Source organism: Coregonus lavaretus (assembly GCF_964263955.1).
Source record: "Coregonus lavaretus genome assembly, chromosome: 32".
NCBI lineage: Eukaryota > Metazoa > Chordata > Actinopteri > Salmoniformes > Salmonidae > Coregonus > Coregonus lavaretus.
Genome location: NC_140019.1, coordinates 8511824 through 8524744, shown reverse-complemented (window position 1 = coordinate 8524744; position 12921 = coordinate 8511824).

Genomic DNA, 12921 nt, shown 5'->3' with positions numbered 1-12921 from the left:
AATGCCATCACGTGTTCACAAGATGTTTTGTCTGATGCATGTTTGTCATATATTTCAAAACTTGTAGGAAGCCATCACCCAGGCACACACACATACTGTACATTGACACATTAACATTCACTGATGCACACACACACACACACACACACACACACACACACACACACCCCAAAACACGAGTTCTCTCATATGGCTGCCTGTCTTGCAGCAATTACATGATGTGCGGTAATTGCCAGTCTCTGAAGCGAGCTCTTCAGACACACTTCAAAGAGAGAGGAGCGCATCCACGGACGCAATTAACAAGATCAACGAAGCCCAGATGAGCTGGCGGGCCCCAGTGCTCCTCTCCCCATTGTTCTCATTTTCACTCTCATTAGCGAGCACAGGGATGAGGGGGACACCTGCAGAAACACTGGAGCTGGATGGAGATATGGTGTAGGGATGGATGGAGGGACATAGTGTGGATGGAGCTATTATAACACCCCCACAGCAGAAGGACATATGTGTTAATGATGCTTATCTAACCTGCACAAGGACACAGCCAGCTATCCAAGGATGTCAAGGCATGTAGAGAAGTGATGTAATGTGTGTGTTTGTGTGTGCGTGTGTTTGTGTGTGTGTGACACTGCTCCTTCCTCCTGAGTGTATGGACCAGTGTGCGATGCACCTGGGAGAGGATATCACCACGGCAACTGGAGCGAGGCTGTCAGTGCGCTGGGGAAAGCTATGCTTCACACACACGCCCGCACGCATGCACATGCACACACACAGCACTTAAAGCACACCAAATTTAGTGATACAACAGTGCTTAGATGATACCCACTACACATGGACATCCTGATAACTTGATGACACACACATGCACATACTCTCATGCACATAGGCACAGACAAATGCACTCAAAGGCACGAACGCCCACGGACGGGTAGCTCAGCCCAGCCCTGCATAAAAAACTCTGCTGACACCTAGAGGAGAGAGAGGGGGGGGGGGGGGGAGAGAGACAGAGACAGACAGACAGACAGACAGACAGACAGACAGACAGATATTGTACACAGACAGACGTACACACAGACATACAAGGACAGAGAGAGACGGGTTCCATCCTGTTCCAAAATTCAACACTAATATCATTCCTCAGCTGAAAAACCAGTGGATAGATAGACTTTCTATTTCTCCTTTTCCCTCGTGAAAACCCTCATTGCCTCTTTCTATGTTAAATGGAGTTGATCCTTATGGTTGAAGACAGGTTAGATCCATGATGATGTATCACCATTCAACCAGCTCCACTAAGTTTCCCTGCGTTTCTAAAGCACAGACAATGAACCTGCTATCAGTGCTCTGCAGGGACACATTATATCTGCATATTGCATCTCTGCAGCATCAATTCAATTTCGGCTCCCAATAAAACAAATGAAGATGTATACAATATACCGCCGCCATCACCAAAGGGGAAAACATTTAACTTATGTTGTCGTATTCTTTAAAAACGTGGATTTCCTGCAGTCTATACCCCATTATTCTAGGTTTTATACAGATGCAGTTGGGCTAGTAAAAACCTATTGCCTAGTGATTTTAAGAGTGCCTTTCATTTGTCTCTGTGCTGTGTGGAGGGTAGGGGTGTGCTGACTTGTGTGGCGCTCAGTCAGAGTACGAATTACGGGGGGTGGCCAGGGTGGGCTCCAATGAAGACTTTCGAGTGCTCTAAATATTGCTAGTTTGACCGAGACGCGCGGCGACAGCAAGCCGGAGAAAGCATCCGAGCGAAACACTGCCCCTCTGTCTCAGTATGTGTAGCCAATGTATCTGATGCTGTCTGGCCAAAGGAGTATGACAGGTCACTGTTTCACTCGCTCGAAAACGTTCTCAGGTGAGATAGATTCAGAAGCCACTTGATCAGCAGCCGCTTGAGAATTGAAGAAAAATTAGGAAACATACGTCTTTTGTATTTTTTTCTTGTAAATATTTTGGGGTCCCTTCACATCCATGAATACATACATCATCAAAAATGGATGCTGGAATTATCTTGGAGTGGACGAACTTGCGCAGGTAGCCTACTTTTTGAAGTGATTTGTTTGACAATCAGATGAAAACATCATGACTGGTTGTGTTCATGCCACATTAAAATGTAATACATTTTTACTGTTAAAAGAAATTAGGCCTATTAGACCCATATAGAGGCTCCCCGAATGTCATGGTATAATTTGCACTCTGTGCCCTCAGCTCAAGATTCAGAACAGCCTGTAGACTAGTTTTAGCATGTTAAGGTGCATTCAAAGCCCTTCCTGGTAGTGGATATGGAGCTGAAGCCCGAAGATAAGCAATCTGAGAGAGAGACAAGTCAGTCATCGAGCGAGAAGGAGAGTGAGAGCGCGGAAGAAGAAGGAGACGATTTTGAAAGCACTTCTGATGGTGAGTACACCAGCGACTATATTCTTCCTGAGAGCGAGGTTAACATTGTTTTTATTTTATTTAACCTTTATTTAACCAGGTAAGACCCATTGAGGTTAAAAACCTATTTTGCGAGGGCGACCTGGCAGGAAGGCAAAACAGGGAAATAGCAGCGTGTACATAAAATATTACAGAAAAATACAAAATACATGCAAAAGACAAAGTGTCAGAAGTTGCAGATACATAGGTGAATAGTCCTCCAACGGGGACCCAGAAGGAGCCGGTGACAATGAGGACAACGAGAGTTCACCCCCCTGCCCCCCTGCCCCCATGCCCCTAGCCCCCCTGGCCCCCCCTGCCCCCCTTCCCCTGGCCCCCCTGGCCCCCCAGCCCTCCTGCCTCCCTGGCCACCATGGCCCCCCTGGCCCCCCTACCACCCTGCCCCCCCTGCCCCCCTGACCCTGGCCCCCCTGGCCCCCCTGGCCCCCTGCCCCTGGCCCCCCTGGCCCCCCTGCCCTCCTGCCTCCCTGGCCACCATGGCCCCCCTGCCCTCCTGCCTCCCTGGCAACCATGCCCCCCTGGCCCCCTGCCCCTGGCCCCCCTGGCCCCCCTGCCCTCCTGCCTCCCTGGCCACCATGGCCACCCTGCCCCCCCTGCCCCCCTGACCCTGGCCCCCCTGGCCCCCCTGGCCCCCTGCCCCTGCCCCCCTGGCCCCCCTGCCCCCCTGCCCCTGGCCCCCCTGGCCCCCCTGCCCTCCTGCCTCCCTGGCCACCATGGCCCCCCTGCCCTCCTGCCTCCCTGGCAACCATGCCCCCCCTGGCCCCCCTACCACCCTGCCCCCCTGCCCCTGGCCCCCCTGGCCCCCCTGCCCTCCTGCCTCCCTGGCCACCATGGCCCCCCTGCCCCCCTGGCCCCCCTACCCCCCTGACCCTGGCCCCCCTGCCCCCCTGGCCCCCCTGCCCCCCTGCCTCCCTGGCCACCATGGCCCCCCTGCCCCCCTGGCCCCCCTGCACCCCTGCCCCTGGCCCCCCTGGCCCCCCTGCCCTCCTGCCCCCACCCCTTCTGAGATGGCCAGCACAACTGCTCAACCTGTTAAGCAACGTCACTCCTCACCATCTACAGGTAATGCAAAAAGAAAATATGTGAAACCTAGCCATACATACTGTAGTATGCCACCCTATGTTTTTGGGATGAGGACACATCAAATTATCATCCTGAAGCATAATCAACATGGCTTTTAGTTGAGCAGAAATAGGAAGGAGAAAATATACATTTTTAAAAGCCAAGGCCGATATTATTTTTGTACAAGAACTCTGCCTGAAAGATCTAACAGATGTTGACCAATTTTTAAATGTAGGCTATGAGTATAAGGAATGTCTGTGGTGAAACTTTAATGCTTAGGGTATACGGTTATTATAATGTAGGAGGTGATCTTAATCCTGTAATAGAAGCTAACGACAAGTTTGAACATAACTAAAAGGGAGAAGAACCATTTCAATGAAACGTGGAAGGGGTGAACAATGGGAGAAATATATATTTTTTATTCCTTAAAATCAATTCTCAATAATTTTTGTATTATGAAATGTAAATGTGATGTCATGTATTGTATTGATGTTAATCACCTCTTTTGATCCCAAAAACAGAAAATATAAACCAAAACTAAACCAAATCTAAAGCCTATTAAATATGAAATGAATATATTTTTAACACACAAAAAAGCAACAAAACAAGAGATGATACAAAACCACTGTCTGAATCTCATGAAAGATAAAATCATTAGAGCGCTATGGTTTTAAAGTCGATGTTGTAAAAAAATAAGATATGGAGCTGATAAGGTAGATACTGTAGGAGGCTAGGTGGGAAACAACCCTTCAAACAACATTTTGATCCTTTCGGTCAGTCATTTCTCCCCCTCACACATCTTTCCAATTATTCTAATGTCAAGCTCAAGCGGTGAATATCCAAAAAATGCGAGTCTTTGTGATTTATTCCATAAAAATCCAGTCTTAAATAAGGGCAGAAATTGACCAGTATTCTGAGAATATGTCTCTCTTATGTTCCTGTTCTAAACAGCAAAACAGAAGAGGAGCCAGTGTCTGGCCCTGACCCTGTTCTGTCTCTGTGCCATACCCAAACCCGACCACAGAGGTCTCCCAGCCAAACCCACAGGGGCCAGGGGGGCCTTGGGCAAAACAGCAGGCCTTGTGAAATAACACCATCTTAAAAGAGACTAGTGATCTATCAAATAAGGCTGGGTCACTGGTACTGTTATAGTACTCTGGGTTTTACAAGTCACAGTGAAAACAAGGTATTAAAAGTGGGTTTGGGTGAGTTTCTTCTGCTGTCTAATACATTCTGCCGGTTGTGATTCAGCCTGATTGAGTGTGACTATTGCTGGGAATGGGGAGATGATTTGGGTCACTGAACAAGGCTCTAAATACTATGTTTACCATGAAACAGGCTGAAACAAGGCTGGAAACCCACAAATCCAGACAGCATCAATCATATACACACAGAACATACAGGACATACAGTACACACAAACGGAAACATATTCACATGCAGCAATATTGCATAACAACACGAATATACAAAAACACACACACTTGTCTAGTTTCGGTCATCTAAACATTTAATCTTAGACCTGTCATAAAACAAACAGCCAATGTTTTTGGGCTCAAAGAAAGTAAAACCAGACAAAAACATAGTTTGAGACCTAAAATTATGTAAAATATTGTAAGACGTCTCAGTCTTTAATGGTCCAGACTAGGTTTGCAAAGCTACCGGTAATTTACCAAAGTTACCGGAATATTCAGTAACTCTAGAGCTAGGTAATTAATACTTGAATAACTTTAAACATTTTTATTCATATACAGTACCAGTCAAAAGTTTGGACACACCTACTCATTCCAGGGTTACTCTTTATTTTTTACTATTTTCTACATTGTAGAATAATAGTGAAGACATCAAAACTATGAAATAACACATCGGATGGAATCATGTAGTAACCAAAAAAGTGTTAAACAAATCAAAATATATTTTATATTTGAGATTCTTAAAATAGCCACCCTTTGCCTTGATGACAGCTTTGCCCACTCTTGGCATTCTCTCAACCAGCTTCACCTGGAATGCTTTTCCAACAGTCTTGAAGGAGTTCCCACATATGCTGAGCACTTGATGGCTGCCTTTCCTTCACTCTGCCATCCGACTCATCCCAAACCATCTCAATTGGGTTGAGGTCGGGTGATTGTGAAGGCCAGGTCATCTGATGCAGCACTCCATCACTCTCCTTCTTGGTAAAATAGCCCTTACACAGCCCGGAGGTGTGTTGGGTCATTGTCCTGTAAAAAAAAAAATGATAGTCCTACTAAGCGCAAACCAGATGGGATGGCGTATCGCTGCAGAATGCTGTGGTAGTCCTGCTGGTTAAGTGTGCCTTGAATTCTAAATAAATCACAGACAGTGTCACCAGCAAAGCACCCCCACACCATCACACCTCCTACTCCATGCTTCACAGTGGGAACCACACATGCAGAGATCATCAGTTCACCTACTCAGCATCTCACAATGACACAGCGGTTGGAACCAAAGATCTCAAATTTGGACTCATCAGACCAAAGGACAGATTTCCACCGGTTTAATGTCCATTGCTCGTGTTTCTTGGCCCAAGCATAACACTTCTTCTTATTGCTGTCCTTTAGTAGTGGTTTCTTTGCAGCAATTCGACCATGAAGGCCTGATTCACACAGTCTCCTCTGAACATGTTGAAATGTGTCTGTTACTTGAACTCTTGTGAAGCATGTATTTGGGCTGCAATCTGAGGTGCAGTTATTCTAATGAACTTATCCTCTGCAGCAAAGGTAACTCTGGGTCTTCCTTTCCTGTGGCGGTCCTCATGAGAGCCAGTTTTATCATAGCGCTTGATGGTTTTTACGACTGCACTTGAAGAAACTTATTTTGGTTTGTTTAACACTTTTTTGGTTACTACATGATTCCATATGTGTTGTTTCATAGTTTTGATGTCTTCACTATTATTCTAAAATGTAGAAAATAGTAAAAATAAAGAAAAACCCTTGAATGAGTAGGTGTGTCCAAACTTTTGACTGATACTGTATGTGCTCATGTGTGTTTTTGTATGTGTGTGTGTGTGTGTTAGGGAGTGTACTAGAGCAGAGTTGAGTGGTAATGGGGCCAGCAGACAGACAGACAGCATGCCCAGTCTTTAAAAGGTCCTAGGTAATTATGGTCAGCCACACTCTCCACCACCACTAGTATTTATAAGCCTACGACACACACTGGGGCCATTGGGTGCATTCCCCCTCAAATTCCAACACATAGGGATTTTTTTTGTGAATGTAAACAAATGATATTTTAAGTACTGTGTTAGTGTGTTTGTACATGTGTGTGTGCAAGCTTGTGTACACGCTGGTGTGTGTGTCTTTATCTTACTATCAAAGCAGTGTGTACTCAAAGTACCAGTCCAGTGACACTCCAGTCCAGCAACATCAGCAGCAGCAGTCTTCATCACAGTTGCTGTTCTTTGAGGACACCATTGATCGTCCCAGAGTGTCACTCACACTAACTAGTGCCGACAGAACTCATCAAAGAAACATGGCGGTCACAGCATGTCTAAATCAATGGGCAGGCAGCAGTCCCCAAGCCACAAACCCCTGTATGTCTATTGCTCCAGACCTGCAACCTGCAGCTCTAGAGCCCTGGAGCCTATAGGCATGCAGCACCACCTCAACCCGCAGTCACTATAAGGACCCACTGTAGTGGAAGGGAAAAAGAGAGAGGAGTTAATTTGAAGTGAAAAGAGGGACAGGGATGAAAGATGGAAGTGGACCGGTTTGTGAAGCCTTTTGAAAAGCTTTTCAGTGTTAGGATGTGGCCCATGTCTCTCTGTCTCGCTCCAGTGTAGTAGGGAAGGGGCAGGCAGTTAGGCAACATGTGCGGCACAAATGACGGAAGTATAAAATGTACAGGATATCCTGTCCTAATGAAAATCTACCACAGAGGAAAGACGTGTGTGTAGGGTGGGCACCAATGTGAGGGGATTGGGGCAATGAATCGGGGTTCATGAGGGGGGTAATAGGATGGAGTGGGACCTCACATATGAACGATGGGGTGTTTAGGGAAGGTTGGGGGACACAGTAGGTTTGGGGACTGAACATGTGAACAAGATTTAGGACTTGGGTAAGGATAGGTGAGGTGGAGCGGTTGGAGGGCTGGATAGGGGGACTCTATCACTCTCTCCCGCCATCTGTTGGGTGTTGAGGAGGGGGAGGTATTAGGGTCTTTGATAAATACAGTGGCAGCTGTGATCACGGTGGAAATGTATGTACACTATACATGTGCCTACCACATGCTGGCCAGCATTGGCCAGTGGTTTTTGACATAAATGTAACAGCCAAGCAGGATATTATACCTCCTGCTCACAAAGGGTTCTAGTAAATGATCTATGATATAGCTAATTTAACATTTTACAAAGCATATGTGTGCTCTAACAATGCTCAAAAAATGCTGAAATGTTAGATAAATGCGCAGTAACAAATACAGAGGTCTATCTTAAAGAGGTTCATCCCAACACAGACAGCAGGAAGAAGATGATAAAGCCTCTGACAATAACAAGCATTCTAAGCCTCCTCTGCTGGTGCTGTTTACACTCTGTGAGTCCTGCGGGGTAATTTGGAGAGAGGAAGAGAGACAGAGAGATACACAGAGCACAGAGAAAGCAAAACTAGCAAATAACTGTCAGGAGGCAACCTGTCTCCTTCAATGTTAGGTGTTGTGCTGACAAACACACACAGACACAAAGGCGAAAACGCACTGCATGCACAGATGCATCACCCCATTTACAGTGATTTGGATATTAATTTAAAATCGGCTCCTGGCACCAAAGGTTGTATAGATCTGAGAGGGCATGGCAATAGCTCCCCCTTGCCCTCGGATAAGCTAGAAATACATTTCACCATATTGCCTAACCCTCAAATGACCCCGGATTCAGGGCAGAGAGCCACATTTGAATTAGGCATAGTCAAAGTGTAGCCTGTATGAGGATCTCTCACTCCATCCATCACCCAGGCAGGCAGGACAGAGAGGGACTCATCCAGGGGTCAGGGCCACCACAAGGTGCTTCGCTCCCTGCCTGTCTGCCTGTCCGCCAGGGGGACGTGCCACACTGGTGCCATATTGGTGCCTAGGATTGGCTCTGGTTCAGTTCCTCAGGTCCACACTAAAACACTGAGACATTGAGACAGCCTGGGGTCAATATTTACTGTCAACCAGGCGCAAGTTTGGCTGGACATCCCTTTACTTTATACTTGATGTCATTTTTTTATTGGGGAAAGGGGGAGGGAGGTTATGGAATAAAACCAGTTTATTCCCCCAGTGTGTACACACACACACACACACACACACACACACACACACACACACACACACACACACATACACCTCAGGCTCCAACCCGGGACAGAGTCTGGGGAACAGCCTGATGTGAGAGGGGTGTAAGAGGAACTGTGGGGAGTGGGGTTAAGGTGGGGGTGGTGGTCACTGGAAGGGGTAGAGGAGAATCATCCAGGCTCCTTCTGTTTGTTTTCCTGGACACGGCAGGATCGTCTCGGCTGCCCGTTCGTCTTTTGGACCGGCACTCAAGCCTGACCCGGTCTGCTCTATCACCCACTCCTGCTCCTACCTCACCTCACCTCACCACACACGCACACACGCACACACGCACACACACACACACACACACACATAAACACACACACACAAACACACCTCTCTACACGCTCCTGCTTCCACATCACAGCCTGGGCTGAGCAGCACTCACATTACAGTCTACTGGTCTCAGTCAACACCACCGTGATACGCTTCAGCTACTTTATTACCACTAACTGACTTCAGGCAGGAGGAATACCAGCCCTGTATACCAGGGTAGCGTCCCAAATGGCACCCTATTCCCTACGTAGGACACTTTTGTCCAGGGTCCATAGGGCTCGGGTTAAAAGTAGTGCACTATGTAGGGAATAGGGTGCCATTTGAGACGCAAGCCAGGTCTGTACCAATACCACAGAATAACAGAATAACACCTCAGAGAAGTCCACAAAGTAATATCAGTCATGTAGAACTGTGCTATGTCTGTAGCTATACCATCACAGGGCTAGCCTGACTATGGCTCTACCTTACTATACTTTAAACAGGCATGTCCTCTAATCTGACCGAATGGCTGATTGTTGACACTACATTTCGCGGAACTCTTGTCATACACCCACTGAAATAGAATGGTTGTAGTCGTTTTCCCCTCGTCTCTCTCTTTCCCTCACCTCTCCTTCTCTCCTGTCCTATCCTCTTTATCTCAGGCCTGGTTTGGAGATCAAGTATCTTAACCATTCTGCACTCTTACATCAATGCTACTGTGTAAGTAAGGGAATCAGGACCAGAAGCATTTGTCCTGATTCATTTTGGATACAGCTTCAAATCAGGGCTTGTGAATGCAGAGAAAGTTGCCCCCCAAAAAACATAAATAAGGCCCCGAAAGACCCAGCACGCTGCCACGATTATTCCTCAGGCTGTTTGCTGTGTATCCAACAGTCTGTCTCGCACTCTCTCTCGCTTTCTCTCTGTCTCTTTCTCTCTCTCTTTTTCTCTCTCTCTTTCTCTCTCTCTCTCACTCTCTCTCTCTCTCTCTCTCTCTCTCTCTCTCTCTCTTTCTCTCATTCTCTCTCTCTCAGCAGAGACAAGTGCCACTGCACGCCTCATCACGTCCCATCAGCCTGTTCTCCGACATAGGAGAGGAAACGACAAACAGCCTTCATCAACCATCCTCCCCTGTGCCATCCCTCTATCCCCCCCTCCCCTGTGTCATCCTTCCACCCCCCCCCTCCCCTGTGTTATCCTTCCATCCCCCCCTGACATTAAGGCTCTGTGTTTTACATGTTTTATCATTCGTTCTTTCGTTCCCATCATTATTCCCCTGCTTTTATCCCTCCTCTCCTCCTCTAATTAGCCTCTCATTCCATTCATTCCTCCCTGCTCCTTTCTTCCACCTGTGAGAGCGACGAAATGAAGTAAAGAGAAAGAGGAAGGAGAGATGAAGAAGGATGGAATAGGGAGGAAAAAATGAAAGATGAAAACGGCAATGGAGCGAGTGGCGGAGCGTTCTGGAATGCTGCCTCTGAGGGGAGGATGAAGGCGCATGTCACGTCTCATCTCTTCTCTAGACACACACACACACACCCCCAACTGCAGCGCAGAGACACACAGTCCCCCGCACCACGCCACGGCACCGCTGAGCTCCATCTTTGAAGAGAAGAAAGTGTAGGGGAAATGAAAGAGAAGAGAGAAGAACAAGCAAGAAGAAGCCACTGCGTTGGATGTTTCATTTTGACCCATATTTGTCCTTACGCATAATTCAAACAGACAGTGATGAGCCCACCACAGCTGCCATTAGGCAGAAACGCCTGTGTGTCTGAATCCCATTAAGTGACGATACCTAAGAGCATGCACTTTTAACACAGCATGCAGGTGGCATGAACTGAATATACTGTATAAATATATGAAATATATAAACTTACATGGAGAAGTAGAGATATCGTATGTGAACATTAGGGTTCAAAGATGTGTTCTTATTTCCCCTCTACACTCTTAGGTTCCAAGTAGAACCTTTTTGGTTCCAGCAAGAACCCTTTTGGGTTCCATGTACAACCCTCTGTGGAAAGGGTTGTATATGGAACACAAAATGATTTTACCAGTAACCAAAAGGGTTCTACCTGGAAGAAAGAAGGGTTCTTCAAGGGGACAACTTAAGAACCCTTTTAGGTTCTAGATAGCGCCTTTTTTCCTGAGAGTGTATCTCTCTACCCTTATCTCCTCTTTCCTTCCATCTCCTTCTCTTTCCTCTCTCCTTCATTCCATTCTACTATTCTCTATCTCTATGTCTGTCTTTCACTTCCTTTTGCTCTGTCTGCCCCCTCTCTCCCCCCATTTCCAGCCTGGCCATGGTCTGCCTTAGGTCAGCACCCAGACCCGGCCGGCTGTCATTGCGCCATCATTCCAGGGATGTTTTTGTGGGTCGGGAGGGGGAGGTTGGCTCTGAGCCCATGTGTGTGGTCAGGGTATGTTTACGTCTGTCTGTCTGTCTGTATGTCTGTCTGGGCCTGCAGCCCTGGAGGCTGAAAGTTGGAGCCTGAGGCCTGGAACGCTTTGGAACTGCATCCTGGACTGGACCCAGCCCATGGGGGCAGAATCTGTAGCCTGGCATGGGACCATGCATGCAGCACTGAGAGGGACAGAGGGAGACAGGGAGGGTGAGGAGGGGAATTCAGGAGAGCGAGAGAGAGAGAGAGAGAGAGAGAGAGAGAGAGAGAGAGCGAGAGAGAGAGAGAGAGAGAGAGAGAGAGAGAGAGAGAGAGAGAGAGAGAGAGAGAGAGAGAGAGAGAGAGAGAGAGAGAGAGAGAGAGAGAGAGAGAGCAGGACAAGGGCAGGACCTGCACACCTCTTAGTCAAGACCTGACATCTGCCATAGCCATTCTCAACTCTCTAACTTTTGATTTGTTTAAGCCCAACACAACTGGTCCCCTCATCTCACACACTATACAGTAGTTACCACTCTCACAAGATGCACCGTCTCAGACTTTTTCATGTTTTCAGTGAAACAAGGCCATTTTGCCACTTCAGAAACTGTTGTCTCCTCTAGTCTGATTGAATGTCTATACGTTGGTATTTAATCTTGCCGTGTGTGAGATATGTTCAACACGAGATAATCCACCCACCAAGAGGAAGAGAGTTGAATAACGCTCGGTGCAGAACATGACAAACAGAGTGATCTGCCTATTGTTTCCCATACACAATGAATATACATGAGGGCCTGGGAGAGGAGAGGGCCCTTCTCAACGGAACATGTTGAACAATGGAATTACATCTCTGACACACATCCACCGCAAGGCTGGGATTAAAGATATGATGGAGAAAAGGGAGAGGAAGAGGGGAAGAGACAAGTGAAAAAGAACAGATTCTCTTCTTATCTATGGAGAAGCCAAGGCTTCAGGGAGAGAAAGGGGGGAGAGGGGAGGGAGGAATGGAGGGGAGCGGAAGGAGGGAGGAAGCTGGTCGTCAATCTGATATATTTAATTTATTTAGCTGTTAGTGAATCATCAAGGGGATGATCCAACAGTGGATCAAAAGAATGAGCAAAGAAATGAAGAAAAGAGAGATTAACACTGCAGAACAAAGGAGACTCTCTCTCGCTCTCTCTCTTTCTCTCTTTCACTTTCTGTCTCTCTCTCTCTTTCTCTCTCTCTCCCACTCTGTCCCTCTGCCCCCCCTTCTCTCTCTCGCTCTCTCTCTTTCACTTTCTGTCTCTCTTTCTCTCTCTCTGCCACTCTGCCCCTCTCTCTCTCTCTCTCTCTCTCTCTCTCTCTTTATACAGTTGAAGTCTGTGTAAAAAGTTATTAAAACTTGTTTTTCAACCACTCCACAAATTTCTTGTTAACAAACTATAGTTTTGGCAAGTCGATTAGGACATCTACT